This window comes from Nelumbo lutea, chromosome 6 (genome assembly GCF_056320005.1).
Source record: "Nelumbo lutea isolate HS-2025 chromosome 6, American lotus-T2T, whole genome shotgun sequence".
NCBI classification, from domain to species: domain Eukaryota; kingdom Viridiplantae; phylum Streptophyta; class Magnoliopsida; order Proteales; family Nelumbonaceae; genus Nelumbo; species Nelumbo lutea.
The window spans coordinates 45,460,084-45,487,075 of record NC_142689.1 but is presented as its reverse complement, the minus strand read 5'-3'; positions in this window follow the sequence as shown (position 1 = coordinate 45,487,075).

The window sequence follows — 26,992 nt, the reverse complement described above, 5'->3', positions numbered from 1 at the left end:
AGCTGAGTCCTAACCTACTAATAGCCCTAAATATTAGGCTTAGGGAGAGAGATCGAAATAACAAAATATTTAAATAAATGATTAATTACTTGAATAATTTTGTAAATTAAAAAATAGAAATCTATGGATAATATTTTACTAAATTATGTAAAATAAACAAATCAAAACATTAATTTAATAAAATTACTATATACTCATTTATTATTGGGTGTCGGGTTGAATCAAATAAATAAAAATTTATACATAATAGTTTATCTAAAGTATTTAAATATATAAACGAATAATTTAGTTTAGTAAAATAAATAAAATTTCATTAATCGTTCGAACGGGATAGGTACTTTCTATACCACACTAGACCGAAGTCGTTGATAACCCAAAAAATAAGGATCCAGAGAAAGAGAAAAATAAATTATTAACTAATTTATTAACCTAAATAATAAAATCAATATATAATGATCAATTCATTTAGTAAAATTAAAAATAAATATCCAATCTATCTAAAACAATGCCCAGCCCATTGATAACCCAAAATATTAGACTTGGGGAGGGACAGATATAGTGAATTAATTTTTTGATAAAATTAAATCATTTAGCAAATTAAATAAATAAAATTTTTTAACTAACTAAATTAAATAAATAAATAAATTGGTGAGGAAATAAGAGAGTAAGAAACAATAACGCTTTCCTCGTCGGCTCAACTCAAGAGATAGGTCTAATGGTTGGGTCGGGCTCAAAGTTGGGCTTCAATATATTCTATTGAATAAAGACAAAGTCCAACCCAAACTTGGCACTGCCTGTGAACCAACCTTCTTAATTTGTTAATAAATGATTAATTAATGAAGACAATTAGTTAATTAAATAAATAAAAATCTATGGATAATAACTTTTTTATTTTGTAAAATATATAATTGAATAATTTAATTTAATAAAATAAAAAAATATCCAAGCTACCTAGACCAATCCCCACCTGTTGACAACCCTTAAATATTGGACACCGAGCAGTAAGATAGGGAGGGACATAATTAAATAATCTAGTAAATTAAATCAATAAAATATTTTAACTATTTAAAATAAGTAAATAACTAATTATGCAACAAAAAATCCGAGCTTTATATGATGGTCGGGCACAGGCTCAAAATCTAGGCTTGATGGTTGGTCTAGGCTTAGACGGGCCTTAATAAGTTCTGTTGATATAAAGGCAAAGCCCAAACCAGACGTGGCCCAACCAATGAATAGGTTTAACCCCAACCGATACCTATCCAATTTATAAACCTAAATGTTTTGCTCGGGTTGGGGGGAATGTATGGATTATTAACTTCTTGAATAATTTAATAAATTAAATAAATAGGAACCTATGGATACCAATTTAGTTAATTTTGTAAAATAACTAATCATTAATTTGGTTTAGTAAAATAAATAAATAAAATTACATTTATTATTGGCACGGGATAGGTACATCCTATCGCATATTCACAAAACATATTAGTTACCCTAAAAATAGTCTCTAGGAGAGAGAGAGAGAGAGAGAGAGAAATAATTTGTTAGGAATATAATTAATTAATTAGTTAATTAAATAATTCAATAAATTAAGTAAATAGAAATCTATGGATAATAATTTACTTAATTTTATAAAATAGATAAATAAATAGTTAACTTTAAGAAAAAAATATAAATAAATATTCACTTGTGATTGGTGCAAGACTAGTCCAAGCTATCCCCAACCAAACTTGCACCATTGACAACCGTAAGTATTGGTAACATGTTGAATTAGATAAATAACACTTTATGGAGAATAATTTTTTTAATATATTAAAACAAATAAATGAATAATTTAATTTAGTAAAATAAATAAATAAATTTTCAGTTATTATTGGGGCAAGTATGTACAACCTATTCGACACTAGAACTAATCCATTTTTCAATAAGTAAATCAATAATTAGATGAACAATTTAGTTATGTAAATAAATAAAACCTATGGATAACAATTTACTTACTTTTGGAAAAATAAATAAATATCCAAACTATCTAGATCCAAACCCAACCCACTCACAACCCTAAATATGTAACTCAGGAGGGAGGGAGAGAGAGAGAGAGAGAGAGAGAGAGAGAAATAATTTGTTTATAAAGTAAATTGATTTAGTAAGTTCAGTAAATAGTTTTTAACTTAATAGCATAACTAAATAAGTAATTAGGTTGAGAAAATGGAAGGAACAAAGAATTTCCTCACCATGATTCAGGCTCTATATGAACTTTAAGCTCATGCTCAAGATGTAGGCCCGAAGTTCAACCTGGACTCAGACTTGCGCATAAATATGTTCTTTTGTTCTCGTTAATAATTTTAATCCAAGCTGAGTCCTAACCTACTAATAGCCCTAAATATTAGGCTTAGGGAGAGAGATCGAAATAACAAAATATTTAAATAAATGATTAATTACTTGAATAATTTTGTAAATTAAAAAATAGAAATCTATGGATAATATTTTACTAAATTATGTAAAATAAACAAATCAAAACATTAATTTAATAAAATTACTATATACTCATTTATTATTGGGTGTCGGGTTGAATCAAATAAATAAAAATTTATACATAATAGTTTATCTAAAGTATTTAAATATATAAACGAATAATTTAGTTTAGTAAAATAAATAAAATTTCATTAATCGTTCGAACGGGATAGGTACATTCTATACCACACTAGACCGAAGTCGTTGATAACCCAAAAAATAAGGATCCAGAGAAAGAGAAAAATAAGTTATTAACTAATTTATTAACCTAAATAATAAAATCAATATATAATGATCAATTCATTTAGTAAAATTAAAAATAAATATCCAATCTATCTAAAACAATGCCCGGCCCATTGATAACCCAAAATATTAGACTTGGGGAGGGACAGATATAGTGAATTAATTTTTTGATAAAATTAAATCATTTAGCAAATTAAATAAATAAAATTTTTAAACTAACTAAATTAAATAAATAAATAAATTGGTGAGGAAATAAGAGAGTAAGAAACAATAACGCTTTCCTCGTCGGCTCAACTCAAGAGATAGGTCTAATGGTTGGGTCGGGCTCAAAGTTGGGCTTCAATATATTCTATTGAATAAAGACAAAGTCCAACCCAAACTTGGCACTGCCTGTGAACCAACCTTCTTAATTTGTTAATAAATGATTAATTAATGAAGACAATTAGTTAATTAAATAAATAAAAATCTATGGATAATAACTTTTTTATTTTGTAAAATATATAATTGAATAATTTAATTTAATAAAATAAAAAAATATCCAAGCTACCTAGACCAATCCCCACCTATTGACAACCCTTAAATATTGGACACCGAGCAGTAAGATAGGGAGGGACATAATTAAATAATCTAGTAAATTAAATCAATAAAATATTTTAACTATTTAAAATAAGTAAATAACTAATTATGCAACAAAAAATCCGAGCTTTATATGATGGTCGGGCACAGGCTCAAAATCTAGGCTTGATGGTTGGTCTAGGCTTAGACGGGCCTTAATAAGTTCTGTTGATATAAAGGCAAAGCCCAAACCAGACGTGGCCCAACCAATGAATAGGTTTAACCCCAACCGATACCTATCCAATTTATAAACCTAAATATTTTGCTCGGGTTGGGGGGAATGTATGGATTATTAACTTCTTGAATAATTTAATAAATTAAATAAATAGGAACCTATGGATACCAATTTAGTTAATTTTGTAAAATAACTAATCATTAATTTGGTTTAGTAAAATAAATAAATAAAATTACATTTATTATTGGCACGGGATAGGTACATCCTATCGCATATTCACAAAACATATTAGTTACCCTAAAAATAGTCTCTAGGAGAGAGAGAGAGAGAGAGAGAGAAATAATTTGTTAGGAATATAATTAATTAATTAGTTAATTAAAGAATTCAATAAATTAAGTAAATAGAAATCTATGGATAATAATTTACTTAATTTTATAAAATAGATAAATAAATAGTTAACTTTAAGAAAAAAATATAAATAAATATTCACTTGTGATTGGTGCAAGACTAGTCCAAGCTATCCCCAACCAAACTTGCACCATTGACAACCATAATTATTGGTAACATGTTGAATTAGATAAATAACACTTTATGGAGAATAATTTTTTTAATATATTAAAACAAATAAATGAATAATTTAATTTAGTAAAATAAATAAATAAATTTTCAGTTATTATTGGGGCAAGTATGTACAACCTATTCGACACTAGAACTAATCCATTTTTCAATAAGTAAATCAATAATTAGATGAACAATTTAGTTATGTAAATAAATAAAACCTATGGATAACAATTTACTTACTTTTGGAAAAATAAATAAATATCCAAACTATCTAGATGCAAACCCAACCCACTCACAACCCTAAATATGTAACTCAGGAGGGAGGGAGAGAGAGAGAGAGAGAGAGAGAGAGAAATAATTTGTTTATAAAGTAAATTGATTTAGTAAGTTCAGTAAATAGTTTTTAACTTAATAGCATAACTAAATAAGTAATTAGGTTGAGAAAATGGAAGGAACAAAGAATTTCCTCACCATGATTCAGGCTCTATATGAACTTTAAGCTCATGCTCAAGATGTAGGCCCGAAGTTCAACCTGGACTCAGACTTGCGCATAAATATGTTCTTTTGTTCTCGTTAATAATTTTAATCCAAGCTGAGTCCTAACCTACTAATAGCCCTAAATATTAGGCTTAGGGAGAGAGATCGAAATAACAAAATATTTAAATAAATGATTAATTACTTGAATAATTTTGTAAATTAAAAAATAGAAATCTATGGATAATATTTTACTAAATTATGTAAAATAAACAAATCAAAACATTAATTTAATAAAATTACTATATACTCATTTATTATTGGGTGTCGGGTTGAATCAAATAAATAAAAATTTATACATAATAGTTTATCTAAAGTATTTAAATATATAAACGAATAATTTAGTTTAGTAAAATAAATAAAATTTCATTAATCGTTCGAACGGGATAGGTACATTCTATACCACACTAGACCGAAGTCGTTGATAACCCAAAAAATAAGGATCCAGAGAAAGAGAAAAATAAGTTATTAACTAATTTATTAACCTAAATAATAAAATCAATATATAATGATCAATTCATTTAGTAAAATTAAAAATAAATATCCAATCTATCTAAAACAATGCCCGGCCCATTGATAACCCAAAATATTAGACTTGGGGAGGGACAGATATAGTGAATTAATTTTTTGATAAAATTAAATCATTTAGCAAATTAAATAAATAAAATTTTTTAACTAACTAAATTAAATAAATAAATAAATTGGTGAGGAAATAAGAGAGAAAGAAACAATAACGCTTTCCTCGTCGGCTCAACTCAAGAGATAGGTCTAATGGTTGGGTCGGGCTCAAAGATGGGCTTCAATATATTCTATTGAATGAAGACAAAGTCCAACCCAAACTTGGCACTGCCTGTGAACCAACCTTCTTAATTTGTTAATAAATGATTAATTAATGAAGACAATTAGTTAATTAAATAAATAAAAATCTATGGATAATAACTTTTTTTTTTTGTAAAATATATAATTGAATAATTTAATTTAATAAAATAAAAAAATATCCAAGCTACCTAGACCAATCCCCACCTATTGACAACTCTTAAATATTGGACACCGAGCAGTAAGATAGAAAGGGACATAATTAAATAATCTAGTAAATTAAATCAATAAAATATTTTAACTATTTAAAATAAGTAAATAACTAATTATGCAACAAAAAATCCGAGCTTTATATGATGGTCGGGCACAGGCTCAAAATCTAGGCTTGATGGTTGGTCTAGGCTTAGACGGACCTTAATAAGTTCTGTTGATATAAAGGCAAAGCCCAAACCAGACGTGGCCCAACCAATGAATAGGTTTAACCCCAACCGATACCTATCCAATTTGTAAACCTAAATATTTTGCTCGGGTTGGGGGCAATGTATGGATTATTAACTTCTTGAATAATTTAATAAATTAAATAAATAGGAACCTATGGATACCAATTTAGTTAATTTTGTAAAATAACTAATCATTAGTTTGGTTTAGTAAAATAAATAAATAAAATTACATTTATTATTGGCACGGGATAGGTACATCCTATCCCATATTCACAAAACATATTAGTTACCCTAAAAATAGTCTCTAGGAGAGAGAGAGAGAGAGAGAAATAATTTGTTAGGAATATAATTAATTAATTAGTTAATTAAAGAATTCAATAAATTAAGTAAATAGAAATCTATGGATAATAATTTACTTAATTTTATAAAATAGATAAATAAATAGTTAACTTTAAGAAAAAAATATAAATAAATATTCACTTGTGATTGGTGCAAGACTAGTCCAAGCTATCCCCAACCAAACTTGCACCATTGACAACCGTAAGTATTGGTAACATGTTGAATTAGATAAATAACACTTTATGGAGAATAATTTTTTTAATATATTAAAACAAATAAATGAATAATTTAATTTAGTAAAATAAATAAATAAATTTTCAGTTATTATTGGGGCAAGTATGTACAACCTATTCGACACTAGAACTAATCCATTTTTCAATAAGTAAATCAATAATTAGATGAACAATTTAGTTATGTAAATAAATAAAACCTATGGATAACAATTTACTTACTTTTGGAAAAATAAATAAATATCCAAACTATCTAGATCCAAACCCAACCCACTCACAACCCTAAATATGTAACTCAGGAGGGAGGGAGAGAGAGAGAGAGAGAGAGAAATAATTTGTTTATAAAGTAAATTGATTTAGTAAGTTCAGTAAATAGTTTTTAACTTAATAGCATAACTAAATAAGTAATTAGGTTGAGAAAATGGAAGGAACAAAGAATTTCCTCACCATGATTCAGGCTCTATATGAACTTTAAGCTCATGCTCAAGATGTAGGCCCGAAGTTCAACCTGGACTCAGACTTGCGCATAAATATGTTCTTTTGTTCTCGTTAATAATTTTAATCCAAGCTGAGTCCTAACCTACTAATAGCCCTAAATATTAGGCTTAGGGAGAGAGATCGAAATAACAAAATATTTAAATAAATGATTAATTACTTGAATAATTTTGTAAATTAAAAAATAGAAATCTATGGATAATATTTTACTAAATTATGTAAAATAAACAAATCAAAACATTAATTTAATAAAATTACTATATACTCATTTATTATTGGGTGTCGGGTTGAATCAAATAAATAAAAATTTATACATAATAGTTTATCTAAAGTATTTAAATATATAAACGAATAATTTAGTTTAGTAAAATAAATAAAATTTCATTAATCGTTCGAACGGGATAGGTACTTTCTATACCACACTAGACCGAAGTCGTTGATAACCCAAAAAATAAGGATCCAGAGAAAGAGAAAAATAAATTATTAACTAATTTATTAACCTAAATAATAAAATCAATATATAATGATCAATTCATTTAGTAAAATTAAAAATAAATATCCAATCTATCTAAAACAATGCCCAGCCCATTGATAACCCAAAATATTAGACTTGGGGAGGGACAGATATAGTGAATTAATTTTTTGATAAAATTAAATCATTTAGCAAATTAAATAAATAAAATTTTTTAACTAACTAAATTAAATAAATAAATAAATTGGTGAGGAAATAAGAGAGTAAGAAACAATAACGCTTTCCTCGTCGGCTCAACTCAAGAGATAGGTCTAATGGTTGGGTCGGGCTCAAAGTTGGGCTTCAATATATTCTATTGAATAAAGACAAAGTCCAACCCAAACTTGGCACTGCCTGTGAACCAACCTTCTTAATTTGTTAATAAATGATTAATTAATGAAGACAATTAGTTAATTAAATAAATAAAAATCTATGGATAATAACTTTTTTATTTTGTAAAATATATAATTGAATAATTTAATTTAATAAAATAAAAAAATATCCAAGCTACCTAGACCAATCCCCACCTGTTGACAACCCTTAAATATTGGACACCGAGCAGTAAGATAGGGAGGGACATAATTAAATAATCTAGTAAATTAAATCAATAAAATATTTTAACTATTTAAAATAAGTAAATAACTAATTATGCAACAAAAAATCCGAGCTTTATATGATGGTCGGGCACAGGCTCAAAATCTAGGCTTGATGGTTGGTCTAGGCTTAGACGGGCCTTAATAAGTTCTGTTGATATAAAGGCAAAGCCCAAACCAGACGTGGCCCAACCAATGAATAGGTTTAACCCCAACCGATACCTATCCAATTTATAAACCTAAATGTTTTGCTCGGGTTGGGGGGAATGTATGGATTATTAACTTCTTGAATAATTTAATAAATTAAATAAATAGGAACCTATGGATACCAATTTAGTTAATTTTGTAAAATAACTAATCATTAATTTGGTTTAGTAAAATAAATAAATAAAATTACATTTATTATTGGCACGGGATAGGTACATCCTATCGCATATTCACAAAACATATTAGTTACCCTAAAAATAGTCTCTAGGAGAGAGAGAGAGAGAGAGAGAGAAATAATTTGTTAGGAATATAATTAATTAATTAGTTAATTAAATAATTCAATAAATTAAGTAAATAGAAATCTATGGATAATAATTTACTTAATTTTATAAAATAGATAAATAAATAGTTAACTTTAAGAAAAAAATATAAATAAATATTCACTTGTGATTGGTGCAAGACTAGTCCAAGCTATCCCCAACCAAACTTGCACCATTGACAACCGTAAGTATTGGTAACATGTTGAATTAGATAAATAACACTTTATGGAGAATAATTTTTTTAATATATTAAAACAAATAAATGAATAATTTAATTTAGTAAAATAAATAAATAAATTTTCAGTTATTATTGGGGCAAGTATGTACAACCTATTCGACACTAGAACTAATCCATTTTTCAATAAGTAAATCAATAATTAGATGAACAATTTAGTTATGTAAATAAATAAAACCTATGGATAACAATTTACTTACTTTTGGAAAAATAAATAAATATCCAAACTATCTAGATCCAAACCCAACCCACTCACAACCCTAAATATGTAACTCAGGAGGGAGGGAGAGAGAGAGAGAGAGAGAGAGAGAGAGAGAAATAATTTGTTTATAAAGTAAATTGATTTAGTAAGTTCAGTAAATAGTTTTTAACTTAATAGCATAACTAAATAAGTAATTAGGTTGAGAAAATGGAAGGAACAAAGAATTTCCTCACCATGATTCAGGCTCTATATGAACTTTAAGCTCATGCTCAAGATGTAGGCCCGAAGTTCAACCTGGACTCAGACTTGCGCATAAATATGTTCTTTTGTTCTCGTTAATAATTTTAATCCAAGCTGAGTCCTAACCTACTAATAGCCCTAAATATTAGGCTTAGGGAGAGAGATCGAAATAACAAAATATTTAAATAAATGATTAATTACTTGAATAATTTTGTAAATTAAAAAATAGAAATCTATGGATAATATTTTACTAAATTATGTAAAATAAACAAATCAAAACATTAATTTAATAAAATTACTATATACTCATTTATTATTGGGTGTCGGGTTGAATCAAATAAATAAAAATTTATACATAATAGTTTATCTAAAGTATTTAAATATATAAACGAATAATTTAGTTTAGTAAAATAAATAAAATTTCATTAATCCTTCGAACGGGATAGGTACATTCTATACCACACTAGACCGAAGTCGTTGATAACCCAAAAAATAAGGATCCAGAGAAAGAGAAAAATAAGTTATTAACTAATTTATTAACCTAAATAATAAAATCAATATATAATGATCAATTCATTTAGTAAAATTAAAAATAAATATCCAATCTATCTAAAACAATGCCCGGCCCATTGATAACCCAAAATATTAGACTTGGGGAGGGACAGATATAGTGAATTAATTTTTTGATAAAATTAAATCATTTAGCAAATTAAATAAATAAAATTTTTAAACTAACTAAATTAAATAAATAAATAAATTGGTGAGGAAATAAGAGAGTAAGAAACAATAACGCTTTCCCCGTCGGCTCAACTCAAGAGATAGGTCTAATGGTTGGGTCGGGCTCAAAGTTGGGCTTCAATATATTCTATTGAATAAAGACAAAGTCCAACCCAAACTTGGCACTGCCTGTGAACCAACCTTCTTAATTTGTTAATAAATGATTAATTAATGAAGACAATTAGTTAATTAAATAAATAAAAATCTATGGATAATAACTTTTTTATTTTGTAAAATATATAATTGAATAATTTAATTTAATAAAATAAAAAAATATCCAAGCTACCTAGACCAATCCCCACCTATTGACAACCCTTAAATATTGGACACCGAGCAGTAAGATAGGGAGGGACATAATTAAATAATCTAGTAAATTAAATCAATAAAATATTTTAACTATTTAAAATAAGTAAATAACTAATTATGCAACAAAAAATCCGAGCTTTATATGATGGTCGGGCACAGGCTCAAAATCTAGGCTTGATGGTTGGTCTAGGCTTAGACGGGCCTTAATAAGTTCTGTTGATATAAAGGCAAAGCCCAAACCAGACGTGGCCCAACCAATGAATAGGTTTAACCCCAACCGATACCTATCCAATTTATAAACCTAAATATTTTGCTCGGGTTGGGGGGAATGTATGGATTATTAACTTCTTGAATAATTTAATAAATTAAATAAATAGGAACCTATGGATACCAATTTAGTTAATTTTGTAAAATAACTAATCATTAATTTGGTTTAGTAAAATAAATAAATAAAATTACATTTATTATTGGCACGGGATAGGTACATCCTATCGCATATTCACAAAACATATTAGTTACCCTAAAAATAGTCTCTAGGAGAGAGAGAGAGAGAGAGAGAGAAATAATTTGTTAGGAATATAATTAATTAATTAGTTAATTAAATAATTCAATAAATTAAGTAAATAGAAATCTATGGATAATAATTTACTTAATTTTATAAAATAGATAAATAAATAGTTAACTTTAAGAAAAAAATATAAATAAATATTCACTTGTGATTGGTGCAAGACTAGTCCAAGCTATCCCCAACCAAACTTGCACCATTGACAACCATAATTATTGGTAACATGTTGAATTAGATAAATAACACTTTATGGAGAATAATTTTTTTAATATATTAAAACAAATAAATGAATAATTTAATTTAGTAAAATAAATAAATAAATTTTCAGTTATTATTGGGGCAAGTATGTACAACCTATTCGACACTAGAACTAATCCATTTTTCAATAAGTAAATCAATAATTAGATGAACAATTTAGTTATGTAAATAAATAAAACCTATGGATAACAATTTACTTACTTTTGGAAAAATAAATAAATATCCAAACTATCTAGATGCAAACCCAACCCACTCACAACCCTAAATATGTAACTCAGGAGGGAGGGAGAGAGAGAGAGAGAGAGAGAGAGAGAAATAATTTGTTTATAAAGTAAATTGATTTAGTAAGTTCAGTAAATAGTTTTTAACTTAATAGCATAACTAAATAAGTAATTAGGTTGAGAAAATGGAAGGAACAAAGAATTTCCTCACCATGATTCAGGCTCTATATGAACTTTAAGCTCATGCTCAAGATGTAGGCCCGAAGTTCAACCTGGACTCAGACTTGCGCATAAATATGTTCTTTTGTTCTCGTTAATAATTTTAATCCAAGCTGAGTCCTAACCTACTAATAGCCCTAAATATTAGGCTTAGGGAGAGAGATCGAAATAACAAAATATTTAAATAAATGATTAATTACTTGAATAATTTTGTAAATTAAAAAATAGAAATCTATGGATAATATTTTACTAAATTATGTAAAATAAACAAATCAAAACATTAATTTAATAAAATTACTATATACTCATTTATTATTGGGTGTCGGGTTGAATCAAATAAATAAAAATTTATACATAATAGTTTATCTAAAGTATTTAAATATATAAACGAATAATTTAGTTTAGTAAAATAAATAAAATTTCATTAATCGTTCGAACGGGATAGGTACATTCTATACCACACTAGACCGAAGTCGTTGATAACCCAAAAAATAAGGATCCAGAGAAAGAGAAAAATAAGTTATTAACTAATTTATTAACCTAAATAATAAAATCAATATATAATGATCAATTCATTTAGTAAAATTAAAAATAAATATCCAATCTATCTAAAACAATGCCCGGCCCATTGATAACCCAAAATATTAGACTTGGGGAGGGACAGATATAGTGAATTAATTTTTTGATAAAATTAAATCATTTAGCAAATTAAATAAATAAAATTTTTTAACTAACTAAATTAAATAAATAAATAAATTGGTGAGGAAATAAGAGAGTAAGAAACAATAACGCTTTCCTCGTCGGCTCAACTCAAGAGATAGGTCTAATGGTTGGGTCGGGCTCAAAGTTGGGCTTCAATAGATTCTATTGAATAAAGACAAAGTCCAACCCAAACTTGGCACTGCCTGTGAACCAACCTTCTTAATTTGTTAATAAATGATTAATTAATGAAGACAATTAGTTAATTAAATAAATAAAAATATATGGATAATAACTTTTTTATTTTGTAAAATATATAATTGAATAATTTAATTTAATAAAATAAAAAAATATCCAAGCTACCTAGACCAATCCCCACCTGTTGACAACCCTTAAATATTGGACACCGAGCAGTAAGATAGGGAGGGACATAATTAAATAATCTAGTAAATTAAATCAATAAAATATTTTAACTATTTAAAATAAGTAAATAACTAATTATGCAACAAAAAATCCGAGCTTTATATGATGGTCGGGCACAGGCTCAAAATCTAGGCTTGATGGTTGGTCTAGGCTTAGACGGGCCTTAATAAGTTCTGTTGATATAAAGGCAAAGCCCAAACCAGACGTGGCCCAACCAATGAATAGGTTTAACCCCAACCGATACCTATCCAATTTATAAACCTAAATATTTTGCTCGGGTTGGGGGGAATGTATGGATTATTAACTTCTTGAATAATTTAATAAATTAAATAAATAGGAACCTATGGATACCAATTTAGTTAATTTTGTAAAATAACTAATCATTAATTTGGTTTAGTAAAATAAATAAATAAAATTACATTTATTATTGGCACGGGATAGGTACATCCTATCGCATATTCACAAAACATATTAGTTACCCTAAAAATAGTCTCTAGGAGAGAGAGAGAGAGAGAGAGAAATAATTTGTTAGGAATATAATTAATTAATTAGTTAATTAAAGAATTCAATAAATTAAGTAAATAGAAATCTATGGATAATAATTTACTTAATTTTATAAAATAGATAAATAAATAGTTAACTTTAAGAAAAAAATATAAATAAATATTCACTTGTGATTGGTGCAAGACTAGTCCAAGCTATCCCCAACCAAACTTGCACCATTGACAACCGTAAGTATTGGTCACATGTTGAATTAGATAAATAACACTTTATGGAGAATAATTTTTTTAATATATTAAAACAAATAAATGAATAATTTAATTTAGTAAAATAAATAAATAAATTTTGAGTTATTATTGGGGCAAGTATGTACAACCTATTCGACACTAGAACTAATCCATTTTTTAATAAGTAAATCAATAATTAGATGAACAATTTAGTTATGTAAATAAATAAAACCTATGGATAACAATTTACTTACTTTTGGAAAAATAAATAAATATCCAAACTATCTAGATCCAAACCCAACCCACTCACAACCCTAAATATGTAACTCAGGAGGGAGGGAGAGAGAGAGAGAGAGAGAGAGAGAGAAATAATTTGTTTATAAATTTAATTGATTTAGTAAGTTCAGTAAATAGTTTTTAACTTAATAGCATAACTAAATAAGTAATTAGGTTGAGAAAATGGAAGGAACAAAGAATTTCCTCACCATGATTCAGGCTCTATATGAACTTTAAGCTCATGCTCAAGATGTAGGCCCGAAGTTCAACCTGGACTCAGACTTGCGCATAAATATGTTCTTTTGTTCTCGTTAATAATTTTAATCCAAGCTGAGTCCTAACCTACTAATAGCCCTAAATATTAGGCTTAGGGAGAGAGATCGAAATAACAAAATATTTAAATAAATGATTAATTACTTGAATAATTTTGTAAATTAAAAAATAGAAATCTATGGATAATATTTTACTAAATTATGTAAAATAAACAAATCAAAACATTAATTTAATAAAATTACTATATACTCATTTATTATTGGGTGTCGGGTTGAATCAAATAAATAAAAATTTATACATAATAGTTTATCTAAAGTATTTAAATATATAAACGAATAATTTAGTTTAGTAAAATAAATAAAATTTCATTAATCGTTCGAACGGGATAGGTACATTCTATACCACACTAGACCGAAGTCGTTGATAACCCAAAAAATAAGGATCCAGAGAAAGAGAAAAATAAGTTATTAACTAATTTATTAACCTAAATAATAAAATCAATATATAATGATCAATTCATTTAGTAAAATTAAAAATAAATATCCAATCTATCTAAAACAATGCCCGGCCCATTGATAACCCAAAATATTAGACTTTGGGAGGGACAGATATAGTGAATTAATTTTTTGATAAAATTAAATCATTTAGCAAATTAAATAAATAAAATTTTTTAACTAACTAAATTAAATAAATAAATAAATTGGTGAGGAAATAAGAGAGTAAGAAACAATAACGCTTTCCTCGTCGGCTCAACTCAAGAGATAGGTCTAATGGTTGGGTCGGGCTCAAAGTTGGGCTTCAATAGATTCTATTGAATAAAGACAAAGTCCAACCCAAACTTGGCACTGCCTGTGAACCAACCTTCTTAATTTGTTAATAAATGATTAATTAATGAAGACAATTAGTTAATTAAATAAATAAAAATCTATGGATAATAACTTTTTTATTTTGTAAAATATATAATTGAATAATTTAATTTAATAAAATAAAAAAATATCCAAGCTACCTAGACCAATCCCCACCTGTTGACAACCCTTAAATATTGGACACCGAGCAGTAAGATAGAGAGGGACATAATTAAATAATCTAGTAAATTAAATCAATAAAATATTTTAACTATTTAAAATAAGTAAATAACTAATTATGCAACAAAAAATCCGAGCTTTATATGATGGTCGGGCACAGGCTCAAAATCTAGGCTTGATGGTTGGTCTAGGCTTAGACGGGCCTTAATAAGTTCTGTTGATATAAAGGCAAAGCCCAAACCAGACGTGGCCCAACCAATGAATAGGTTTAACCCCAACCGATACCTATCCAATTTATAAACCTAAATATTTTGCTCGGGTTGGGGGGAATGTATGGATTATTAACTTCTTGAATAATTTAATAAATTAAATAAATAGGAACCTATGGATACCAATTTAGTTAATTTTGTAAAATAACTAATCATTAATTTGGTTTAGTAAAATAAATAAATAAAATTACATTTATTATTGGCACGGGATAGGTACATCCTATCGCATATTCACAAAACATATTAGTTACCCTAAAAATAGTCTCTAGGAGAGAGAGAGAGAGAGAGAGAAATAATTTGTTAGGAATATAATTAATTAATTAGTTAATTAAAGAATTCAATAAATTAAGTAAATAGAAATCTATGGATAATAATTTACTTAATTTTATAAAATAGATAAATAAATAGTTAACTTTAAGAAAAAAATATAAATAAATATTCACTTGTGATTGGTGCAAGACTAGTCCAAGCTATCCCCAACCAAACTTGCACCATTGACAACCGTAAGTATTGGTAACATGTTGAATTAGATAAATAACACTTTATGGAGAATAATTTTTTTAATATATTAAAACAAATAAATGAATAATTTAATTTAGTAAAATAAATAAATAAATTTTCAGTTATTATTGGGGCAAGTATGTACAACCTATTCGACACTAGAACTAATCCATTTTTCAATAAGTAAATCAATAATTAGATGAACAATTTAGTTATGTAAATAAATAAAACCTATGGATAACAATTTACTTACTTTTGGAAAAATAAATAAATATCCAAACTATCTAGATCCAAACCCAACCCACTCACAACCCTAAATATGTAACTCAGGAGGGAGGGAGAGAGAGAGAGAGAGAGAGAGAGAGAAATAATTTGTTTATAAAGTAAATTGATTTAGTAAGTTCAGTAAATAGTTTTTAACTTAATAGCATAACTAAATAAGTAATTAGGTTGAGAAAATGGAAGGAACAAAGAATTTCCTCACCATGATTCAGGCTCTATATGAACTTTAAGCTCATGCTCAAGATGTAGGCCCGAAGTTCAACCTGGACTCAGACTTGCGCATAAATATGTTCTTTTGTTCTCGTTAATAATTTTAATCCAAGCTGAGTCCTAACCTACTAATAGCCCTAAATATTAGGCTTAGGGAGAGAGATCGAAATAACAAAATATTTAAATAAATGATTAATTACTTGAATAATTTTGTAAATTAAAAAATAGAAATCTATGGATAATATTTTACTAAATTATGTAAAATAAACAAATCAAAACATTAATTTAATAAAATTACTATATACTCATTTATTATTGGGTGTCGGGTTGAATCAAATAAATAAAAATTTATACATAATAGTTTATCTAAAGTATTTAAATATATAAACGAATAATATAGTTTAGTAAAATAAATAAAATTTCATTAATCGTTCGAACGGGATAGGTACTTTCTATACCACACTAGACCGAAGTCGTTGATAACCCAAAAAATAAGGATCCAGAGAAAGAGAAAAATAAGTTATTAACTAATTTATTAACCTAAATAATAAAATCAATATATAATGATCAATTCATTTAGTAAAATTAAAAATAAATATCCAATCTATCTAAAACAATGCCCAGCCCATTGATAACCCAAAATATTAGACTTGGGGAGGGACAGATATAGTGAATTAATTTTTTGATAAAATTAAATCATTTAGCAAATTAAATAAATAAAATTTTTTAACTAACTAAATTAAATAAATAAATAAATTGGTGAGGAAATAAGAGAGTAAGAAACAATAACGCTTTCCTCGTCGGCTCAACTCAAGAGATAGGTCTAATGGTTGGGTCGGGCTCAAAGTTGGGCTTCAATAGATTCTATTGAATAAAGACAAAGTCCAACCCAAACTTGGCACTGCCTGTGAACCAACCTTCTTAATTTGTTAATAAATGATTAATTAATGAAGACAATTAGTTAATTAAATAAATAAAAATCTATGGATAATAACTTTTTTATTTTGTAAAATATATAATTGAATAATTTAATTTAATAAAATAAAAAAATATCCAAGCTACCTAGACCAATCCCCACCTGTTGACAACCCTTAAATATTGGACACCGAGCAGTAAGATAGGGAGGGACATAATTAAATAATCTAGTAAATTAAATCAATAAAATATTTTAACTATTTAAAATAAGTAAATAACTAATTATGCAACAAAAAATCCGAGCTTTATATGATGGTCGGGCACAGGCTCAAAATCTAGGCTTGATGGTTGGTCTAGGCTTAGACGGGCCTTAATAAGTTCTGTTGATATAAAGGCAAAGCCCAAACCAGACGTGGCCCAACCAATGAATAGGTTTAACCCCAACCGATACCTATCCAATTTATAAACCTAAATATTTTGCTCGGGTTGGGGGGAATGTATGGATTATTAACTTCTTGAATAATTTAATAAATTAAATAAATAGGAACCTATGGATACCAATTTAGTTAATTTTGTAAAATAACTAATCATTAATTTGGTTTAGTAAAATAAATAAATAAAATTACATTTATTATTGGCACGGGATAGGTACATCCTATCGCATATTCACAAAACATATTAGTTACCCTAAAAATAGTCTCTAGGAGAGAGAGAGAGAGAGAGAGAAATAATTTGTTAGGAATATAATTAATTAATTAGTTAATTAAAGAATTCAATAAATTAAGTAAATAGAAATCTATGGATAATAATTTACTTAATTTTATAAAATAGATAAATAAATAGTTAACTTTAAGAAAAAAATATAAATAAATATTCACTTGTGATTGGTGCAAGACTAGTCCAAGCTATCCCCAACCAAACTTGCACCATTGACAACCGTAAGTATTGGTAACATGTTGAATTAGATAAATAACACTTTATGGAGAATAATTTTTTTAATATATTAAAACAAATAAATGAATAATTTAATTTAGTAAAATAAATAAATAAATTTTCAGTTATTATTGGGGCAAGTATGTACAACCTATTCGACACTAGAACTAATCCATTTTTCAATAAGTAAATCAATAATTAGATGAACAATTTAGTTATGTAAATAAATAAAACCTATGGATAACAATTTACTTACTTTTGGAAAAATAAATAAATATCCAAACTATCTAGATCCAAACCCAACCCACTCACAACCCTAAATATGTAACTCAGGAGGGAGGGAGAGAGAGAGAGAGAGAGAGAGAGAGAAATAATTTGTTTATAAAGTAAATTGATTTAGTAAGTTCAGTAAATAGTTTTTAACTTAATAGCATAACTAAATAAGTAATTAGGTTGAGAAAATGGAAGGAACAAAGAATTTCCTCACCATGATTCAGGCTCTATATGAACTTTAAGCTCATGCTCAAGATGTAGGCCCGAAGTTCAACCTGGACTCAGACTTGCGCATAAATATGTTCTTTTGTTCTCGTTAATAATTTTAATCCAAGCTGAGTCCTAACCTACTAATAGCCCTAAATATTAGGCTTAGGGAGAGAGATCGAAATAACAAAATATTTAAATAAATGATTAATTACTTGAATAATTTTGTAAATTAAAAAATAGAAATCTATGGATAATATTTTACTAAATTATGTAAAATAAACAAATCAAAACATTAATTTAATAAAATTACTATATACTCATTTATTATTGGGTGTCGGGTTGAATCAAATAAATAAAAATTTATACATAATAGTTTATCTAAAGTATTTAAATATATAAACGAATAATATAGTTTAGTAAAATAAATAAAATTTCATTAATCGTTCGAACGGGATAGGTACTTTCTATACCACACTAGACCGAAGTCGTTGATAACCCAAAAAATAAGGATCCAGAGAAAGAGAAAAATAAGTTATTAACTAATTTATTAACCTAAATAATAAAATCAATATATAATGATCAATTCATTTAGTAAAATTAAAAATAAATATCCAATCTATCTAAAACAATGCCCAGCCCATTGATAACCCAAAATATTAGACTTGGGGAGGGACAGATATAGTGAATTAATTTTTTGATAAAATTAAATCATTTAGCAAATTAAATAAATAAAATTTTTTAACTAACTAAATTAAATAAATAAATAAATTGGTGAGGAAATAAGAGAGTAAGAAACAATAACGCTTTCCTCGTCGGCTCAACTCAAGAGATAGGTCTAATGGTTGGGTCGGGCTCAAAGTTGGGCTTCAATAGATTCTATTGAATAAAGACAAAGTCCAACCCAAACTTGGCACTGCCTGTGAACCAACCTTCTTAATTTGTTAATAAATGATTAATTAATGAAGACAATTAGTTAATTAAATAAATAAAAATCTATGGATAATAACTTTTTTATTTTGTAAAATATATAATTGAATAATTTAATTTAATAAAATAAAAAAATATCCAAGCTACCTAGACCAATCCCCACCTGTTGACAACCCTTAAATATTGGACACCGAGCAGTAAGATAGGGAGGGACATAATTAAATAATCTAGTAAATTAAATCAATAAAATATTTTAACTATTTAAAATAAGTAAATAACTAATTATGCAACAAAAAATCCGAGCTTTATATGATGGTCGGGCACAGGCTCAAAATCTAGGCTTGATGGTTGGTCTAGGCTTAGACGGGCCTTAATAAGTTCTGTTGATATAAAGGCAAAGCCCAAACCAGACGTGGCCCAACCAATGAATAGGTTTAACCCCAACCGATACCTATCCAATTTATAAACCTAAATATTTTGCTCGGGTTGGGGGGAATGTATGGATTATTAACTTCTTGAATAATTTAATAAATTAAATAAATAGGAACCTATGGATACCAATTTAGTTAATTTTGTAAAATAACTAATCATTAATTTGGTTTAGTAAAATAAATAAATAAAATTACATTTATTATTGGCACGGGATAGGTACATCCTATCGCATATTCACAAAACATATTAGTTACCCTAAAAATAGTCTCTAGGAGAGAGAGAGAGAGAGAGAGAAATAATTTGTTAGGAATATAATTAATTAATTAGTTAATTAAAGAATTCAATAAATTAAGTAAATAGAAATCTATGGATAATAATTTACTTAATTTTATAAAATAGATAAATAAATAGTTAACTTTAAGAAAAAAATATAAATAAATATTCACTTGTGATTGGTGCAAGACTAGTCCAAGCTATCCCCAACCAAACTTGCACCATTGACAACCGTAAGTATTGGTAACATGTTGAATTAGATAAATAACACTTTATGGAGAATAATTTTTTTAATATATTAAAACAAATAAATGAATAATTTAATTTAGTAAAATAAATAAATAAATTTTCAGTTATTATTGGGGCAAGTATGTACAACCTATTCGACACTAGAACTAATCCATTTTTCAATAAGTAAATCAATAATTAGATGAACAATTTAGTTATGTAAATAAATAAAACCTATGGATAACAATTTACTTACTTTTGGAAAAATAAATAAATATCCAAACTATCTAGATCCAAACCCAACCCCACTCACAACCCTAAATATGTAACTCAGGAGGGAGGGAGAGAGAGAGAGAGAGAGAGAGAGAGAGAGAAATAATTTGTTTATAAAGTAAATTGATTTAGTAAGTTCAGTAAATAGTTTTTAACTTAATAGCATAACTAAATAAGTAATTAGGTTGAGAAAATGGAAGGAACAAAGAATTTCCTCACCATGATTCAGGCTCTATATGAACTTTAAGCTCATGCTCAAGATGTAGGCCCGAAGTTCAACTTGGACTCAGACTTGCGCATAAATATGTTCTTTTGTTCTCGTTAATAATTTTAATCCAAGCTGAGTCCTAACCTACTAATAGCCCTAAATATTAGGCTTAGGGAGAGAGATCGAAATAACAAAATATTTAAATAAATGATTAATTACTTGAATAATTTTGTAAATTAAAAAATAGAAATCTATGGATAATATTTTACTAAATTATGTAAAATAAACAAATCAAAACATTAATTTAATAAAATTACTATATACTCATTTATTATTGGGTGTCGGGTTGAATCAAATAAATAAAAATTCAAACATAATAGTTTATCAAAAGTATTTAAATATATAAACGAATAATTTAGTTTAGTAAAATAAATAAAATCTCATTAATCGTTCGAACGGGATAGGTACATTCTATACCACACTAGACCGAAGTTGTTGATAACCCAAAAAATAAGGATCCAGAGAAAGAGAAAAATAAGTTATTAACTAATTTATTAACCTAAATAATAAAATCAATATATACTGGTCAATTCATTTAGTAAAATTAAAAATAAATATCCAATCTATCTAAAACAATGCCCGGCCCATTGATAACCCAAAATATTAGACTTGGGGAGGGACAGATATAGTGAATTAATTTTTTGATAAAATGAAATCATTTAGCAAATTAAAAAAATAAAATTTTTTAACTAACTAAATTAAATAAATAAATAAATTGGTGAGGAAATAAGAGAGTAAGAAACAATAACGCTTTCCTCGTCGGCTCAACTCAAGAGATAGGTCTAATGGTTGGGTCGGGCTCAAAGTTGGGCTTCAATATATTCTATTGAATAAAGACAAAGTCCAACCCAAACTTGGCACTGCCTGTCAACCAACCTTCTTAATTTGTTAATAAATGATTAATTAATGAAGACAATTAGTTAATTAAATAAATAAAAATCTATGGATAATAACTTTTTTATTTTGTAAAATATATAATTGAATAATTTAATTTAATAAAATAAAAAAATATCCAAGCTACCTAGACCAATCCCCACCTGTTGACAACCCTTAAATATTGGACACCGAGCAGTAAGATAGAGAGGGACATAATTAAATAATCTAGTAAATTAAATCAATAAAATATTTTAACTATTTAAAATAAGTAAATAACTAATTATGCAACAAAAAATCTGAGCTTTATATGATGGTCGGGCACAGGCTCAAAATCTAGGCTTGATGGTTGGTCTAGGCTTAGACGGGCCTTAATAAGTTCTGTTGATATAAAGGCAAAGCCCAAACCAGACGTGGCCCAACCAATGAATAGGTTTAACCCCAACCGATACCTATCCAATTTATAAACCTAAATATTTTGCTCGGGTTGGGGGGAATGTATGGATTATTAACTTCTTGAATAATTTAATAAATTAAATAAATAGGAACCTATGGATACCAATTTAGTTAATTTTGTAAAATAACTAATCATTAATTTGGTTTAGTAAAATAAATAAATAAAATTACATTTATTATTGGCACGGGATAGGTACATCCTATCCCATATTCACAAAACATATTAGTTACCCTAAAAATAGTCTCTAGGAGAGAGAGAGAGAGAGAGAGAGAAATAATTTGTTAGGAATATAATTAATTAATTAGTTAATTAAAGAATTCAATAAATTAAGTAAATAGAAATCTATGGATAATAATTTACTTAATTTTATAAAATAGATAAATAAATAGTTAACTTTAAGAAAAAAATATTAATAAATATTCACTTGTGATTGGTGCAAGACTAGTCCAAGCTATCCCCAACCAAACTTGCACCATTGACAACCGTAAGTATTGGTAACATGTTGAATTAGATAAATAACACTTTATGGAGAATAATTTTTTTAATATATTAAAACAAATAAATGAATAATTTAATTTAGTAAAATAAATAAATAAATTTTCAGTTATTATTGGGGCAAATATGTACAACCTATTCGACACTAGAACTAATCCATTTTTCAATAAGTAAATCAATAATTAGATGAACAATTTAGTTATGTAAATAAATAAAACCTATGGATAACAATTTACTTACTTTTGGAAAAATAAATAAATATCCAAACTATCTAGATCCAAACCCAACCCACTCACAACCCTAAATATGTAACTCAGGAGGGAGGGAGAGAGAGAGAGAGAGAGAGAGAGAGAGAAATAATTTGTTTATAAAGTAAATTGATTTAGTAAGTTCAGTAAATAGTTCTTAACTTAATAGCATAACTAAATAAGTAATTAGGTTGAGAAAATGGAAGGAACAAAGAATTTCCTCACCATGATTCAGGCTCTATATGAACTTTAAGCTCATGCTCAAGATGTAGGCCCGAAGTTCAACCTGGACTCAGACTTGCGCATAAATATGTTCTTTTGTTCTCGTTAATAATTTTAATCCAAGCTGAGTCCTAACCTACTAATAGCCCTAAATATTAGGCTTAGGGAGAGAGATCGAAATAACAAAATATTTAAATAAATGATTAATTACTTGAATAATTTTGTAAATTAAAAAATAGAAATCTATGGATAATATTTTACTAAATTATGTAAAATAAACAAATCAAAACTTTAATTTAATAAAATTACTATATACTCATTTATTATTGGGTGTCGGGTTGAATCAAATAAATAAAAATTTATACATAATAGTTTATCTAAAGTATTTAAATATATAAACGAATAATTTAGTTTAGTAAAATAAATAAAATTTCATTAATCGTTCGAACGGGATAGGTACATTTTATACCACACTAGACCGAAGTCGTTGATAACCCAAAAAATAAGGATCCAGAGAAAGAGAAAAATAAGTTATTAACTAATTTATTAACCTAAATAATAAAATCAATATATAATGATCAATTCATTTAGTAAAATTAAAAATAAATATCCAATCTATCTAAAACAATGCCCGGCCCATTGATAACCCAAAATATTAGACTTGGGGAGGGACAGATATAGTGAATTAATTTTTTGATAAAATTAAATCATTTAGCAAATTAAATAAATAAAATTTTTTAACTAACTAAATTAAATAAATAAATAAATTGGTGAGGAAATAAGAGAGTAAGAAACAATAACGCTTTCCTCGTCGGCTCAACTCAAGAGATAGGTCTAATGGTTGGGTCGGGCTCAAAGTTGGGCTTCAATATATTCTATTGAATAAAGACAAAGTCCAACCCAAACTTGGCACTGCCTGTGAACCAACCTTCTTAATTTGTTAATAAATGATTAATTAATGAAGACAATTAGTTAATTAAATAAATAAAAATCTATGGATAATAACTTTTTTATTTTGTAAAATATATAATTGAATAATTTAATTTAATAAAATAAAAAAATATCCAAGCTACCTAGACCAATCCCCACCAGTTGACAACCCTTAAATATTGGACACCGAGCAGTAAGATAGAGAGGGACATAATTAAATAATCTAGTAAATTAAATCAATAAAATATTTTAACTATTTAAAATAAGTAAATAACTAATTATGCAACAAAAAATCCGAGCTTTATATGATGGTCGGGCACAGGCTCAAAATCTAGGCTTGATGGTTGGTCTAGGCTTAGACGGGCCTTAATAAGTTCTGTTGATATAAAGGCAAAGCCCAAACCAGACGTGGCCCAACCAATGAATAGGTTTAACCCCAACCGATACCTATCCAATTTATAAACCTAAATATTTTGCTCGGGTTGGGGGGAATGTATGGATTATTAACTTCTTGAATAATTTAATAAATTAAATAAATAGGAACCTATGGATACCAATTTAGTTAATTTTGTAAAATAACTAATCATTAATTTGGTTTAGTAAAATAAATAAATAAAATTACATTTATTATTGGCACGGGATAGGTACATCCTATCCCATATTCACAAAACATATTAGTTACCCTAAAAATAGTCTCTAGGAGAGAGAGAGAGAGAGAGAGAGAGAGAGAATAATTTGTTAGGAATATAATTAATTAATTAGTTAATTAAAGAATTCAATAAATTAAGTAAATAGAAATCTATGGATAATAATTTACTTAATTTTATAAAATAGATAAATAAATAGTTAACTTTAAGAAAAAAATATAAATAAATATTCACTTGTGATTGGTGCAAGACTAGTCCAAGCTATCCCCAACCAAACTTGCACCATTGACAACCGTAAGTATTGGTAACATGTTGAATTAGATAAATAAAACTTTATAGAGAATAATTTTTTTAATATATTAAAACAAATAAATGAATAGTTTAATTTAGTAAAATAAATAAATAAATTTTCAGTTATTATTGGGGAAAGACATGTACAACCTATTCGACACCAGAACTAATCCATTGTTCAAAAAGTAAATCATTAATTAGATGAACAATTTAGTTATGTAAATAAATAAAACCTATGGATAATAATTTACATACTCTTGGAAAAATAAATAAATATCCAAACTATCTAAATCCAAACCCAACCCATTCACAACCCTAAATATGTAACTCAGGAGGGAGAGAGAGAGAGAGAGAGAGAGAGAGAGAGAGAGAGAGAGGAGAGAGAAATAATTTGTTTATAAAGTAAATTAATTTAGTAAGTTCAGTAAATAATTTTTAACTTAATAGAATAACTAAATAAGTAATTAGGTGAGAAAATGAGAGGAACAAGGAATTTCCTCACCATGTTTCAGGCTCTATATGAACTTTAGGCTCATGCTCAAGATGTAGTCTCGAAGTTCAACCTGGACTTAGACTTGCGCATAAATATGTTCTTTTGTTCTCGTTAATAATTTTAATCCAAGCTGAGACCTAACCTACTAATAGTCACTAAATATTAGGCTTAGGGAGACAGATCGAAATAACAAAATGGTTAAATAAATGATAAATTACTTGAATAATTTTGTAAATTAAAAAATAGAAATCTATGGATAATATTTTACTAAATTATGTAAAATAAACAAATCAAAACTTTAATTTAATAAAATTACTATATACTCATTTATTATTGGGTGTCGGGTTGAATCAAATAAATAAAAATTTATACATAATAGTTTATCTAAAGTATTTAAATATATAAACGAATAATTTAGTTTAGTAAAATAAATAAAATTTCATTAATCGTTCGAACGGGATAGGTACATTCTATACCACACTAGACCGAAGTCGTTGATAACCCAAAAAATAAGGATCCAGAGAAAGAGAAAAATAAGTTATTAACTAATTTATTAACCTAAATAATAAAATCAATATATAATGATCAATTCATTTAGTAAAATTAAAAATAAATATCCAATCTATCTAAAACAATGCCCGGCCCATTGATAACCCAAAATATTAGACTTGGGGAGGGACAGATATAGTGAATTAATTTTTTGATAAAATTAAATCATTTAGCAAATTAAATAAATAAAATTTTTTAACTAACTAAATTAAATAAATAAATAAATTGGTGAGGAAATAAGAGAGTAAGAAACAATAACGCTTTCCTCGTCGGCTCAACTCAAGAGATAGGTCTAATGGTTGGGTCGGGCTCAAAGTTGGGCTTCAATATATTCTATTGAATAAAGACAAAGTCCAACCCAAACTTGGCACTGCCTGTGAACCAACCTTCTTAATTTGTTAATAAATGATTAATTAATGAAGACAATTAGTTAATTAAATAAATAAAAATCTATGGATAATAACTTTTTTATTTTGTAAAATATATAATTGAATAATTTAATTTAATAAAATAAAAAAATATCCAAGCTACCTAGACCAATCCCCACCTGTTGACAACCCTTAAATATTGGACACCGAGCAGTAAGATAGAGAGGGACATAATTAAATAATCTAGTAAATTAAATCAATAAAATATTTTAACTATTTAAAATAAGTAAATAACTAATTATGCAACAAAAAATCCGAGCTTTATATGATGGTCGGGCACAGGCTCAAAATCTAGGCTTGATGGTTGGTCTAGGCTTAGACGGGCCTTAAT